Genomic DNA, 2,611 nt, shown 5'->3' on the forward strand with positions numbered 1-2,611 from the left:
AATTGGTTTAAAGTTTTCTTTCTCATGTGTTAATTACCAGAAAATAGGGCTTGAATATGTACGTTCAAATTTCCAAAAACTCACACGTGCATACCTAGCTAATTGCTTAAAAGAAATACTGTGACTTTTTTTTGAAAAAAGTGATAGAATGCCACTTTTTCATATTATCTTTTTGCCAAACACTTTGCAAGCATCAATGTAATTAATTCAAAACTAATTTTTCATACACAATCCACTCAACTTCAACAATCCACTCAACTTCAACAATTTTATTTTCATAAATGTTAATTCAAACAAAAACGAGATGGATAATGAGTTATAATCATGGAATCCAAAACATAGAAATACCTGTAATTTTTTTTGTGTTTTCGTTGCTGATCTGCTCGACTTTTTTTTTCCAGATTTTTCAATGTTTTTGTGGATGGTTTCCTCGATTTGAAGAATGAACAAACTTTGTTTATGTATTTGTGGAAGATTTCCTCTTTTTCCTTTCAATTTTCCTTCGATTTTTGCACACTGGAGGCTGATTTATGAGGATTGACGTGAGTTTAGGTTTTGAACGTATATTTTACGTTCAATTTAAGGTAATTGCCATTTAATCCAAGTTTATAATGATTTTTTCAAAACAACCCAAAAATATAGGGTACTTTTGTAAGTACCCCAACAAATATTTTGGTGGAAATTTTTGATTTTGCGCCGACTTACAATGACTAATTTTAATTTGGTCGTAGAAAATATAGAAATAACAACTATATTTTTGGTCGTTATATGATATTTCCAACTAATTCAAAATTTGATTGTTTGTCATCCATTTTTTACGACCAAGCTTATAATTTCGTCGTTGAAAATATTTATTAACGATTAGATTGATTTGGTAGTTAAAACATTAGTTGTTAAATGTCATTTTTCCTGTAGTGGTTCCACGTACAAGCTCGTGCTCAGATCATTTGATGGATCAGGTTGAGATCGACGATGAACTAGTCAAGTGACTTGACTCGACCCATTTAACATCCAATGCTTATAACTTTGTGAATTTTGAATTATGTAATCATGATTTATATGGGCTAATGGACTTTAACGTTTGATGAGGATCTGGACACTGATCCAACAATTAGAATCGTCTCGGATAGGGATTAAAATTAGTTTTTAAATAGATTTGGATAGAATTTGATGAAATATATGGTTGAAAAGTTGTGAGACTCATAAAATATGGGATTAAAAATAATTGTTGACTTTGACTTAAATTAAAAAATCTAAATTTTAATTACTGGGCTAAAAATGGTAAATAATATGACACATTTATCTATTTAGAATTTGTATTTAGCAGAACTTAATTATTAACGGTCAAATGGAACAAATACATATATAAGAATTAATATCAAATTAGAGAAAGAAGTATGTTGTTATAAGCATATCTAGTGCTCGATCTTCACTTAGACTAGACTCGAATTTGGACAAGAAGCATTTGCTATTTGCAATCAAAGTAAGAATGATTGAACTTCAATAACAAAGTCTAGTCCAATCGATCAAAAGGAAGTTGCTTTAAGTAAATCCATGATACACACTCATTTATGCATTGCCAGGTTACGTAGAAACGAAAATCGTGAACACGTCGAAACGCTACGAGAAACTGGGGTCAGTGACTCTCTCCTATTTTTGAAGTTTTCTTCCTATACAATCATAAACAAAGCTTTCTTCCCCTCAGCTACATAAATAAACATGATGCTCTTCTGTTTCAAAGAATAATACACCCTTCAATCAAATTACCCCCCGCACCTCTCTACGTGCAAGCCAATATGTTTTTAGAATCGCTACTTCTTAAACTTTATGCACAAGATTGAAGGGGCCACACTTCATTGAGTGGTTTTTTTTCAGAATTTGAGGGGTTCCTGAAAGAGATTAACCAGTTTCCATTGGTAGGTCTTCAAGTGGATGTCTATGGAGAATCCTATGTCAACTTTAGAGTGAAGTGATGTGGATTAATTATTCACTTTTTTAATTTAATTTTTTGAGTTTTAGTATCGGACTAGTTCTCCTTCTAACCTTACTCCATTTGGATATTCTAACCGACTCAATTATTTACAATTTTTTTTTTCTATCTTCTTTCAGTTGGACTTTTGCACTTATGTTTTGTTTCTATCTTTTGTTTGATATAGTTTGTTTTGACTTTTTCTTTTTTAAATATTTTTCGATTGCAATAAAAAGAAAAGAAAAGAATATAGTTACCAAGATGATCTTCTATTTCCCTTACATGGCAAGTAATGGACATACCAATTCAACATGTAGTCATCATTAGAGACTAAGCCCCTGTTTGTTTGCCATTATTTGACGATTAAAATGAAATATATGACTGTTATCTATTACATCAAGTTACCATATTTAAATTTCTATTTCTTGTGTAAAGTCTATAATGACTATATTTTTTTATTCTCGTTCTTACATTAATGAAAAACAAACGGAGCCTAACTGACAAAAACAAAAGGTTCCAAAAGTTTATCATATTTGAAACATGTAGACAAAAAATATTTGATATGATGGTTGAATGCGGAAGGCCATCTTGTCTGCCCAAGGTAAACACCCTACATGTGTCACCTACTTAGGCTTTGGCTAA

The sequence above is a fragment of the Olea europaea genome, unplaced genomic scaffold (assembly GCF_002742605.1).
Source record: "Olea europaea var. sylvestris unplaced genomic scaffold, O_europaea_v1 scaffold2883, whole genome shotgun sequence".
NCBI lineage: Eukaryota > Viridiplantae > Streptophyta > Magnoliopsida > Lamiales > Oleaceae > Olea > Olea europaea.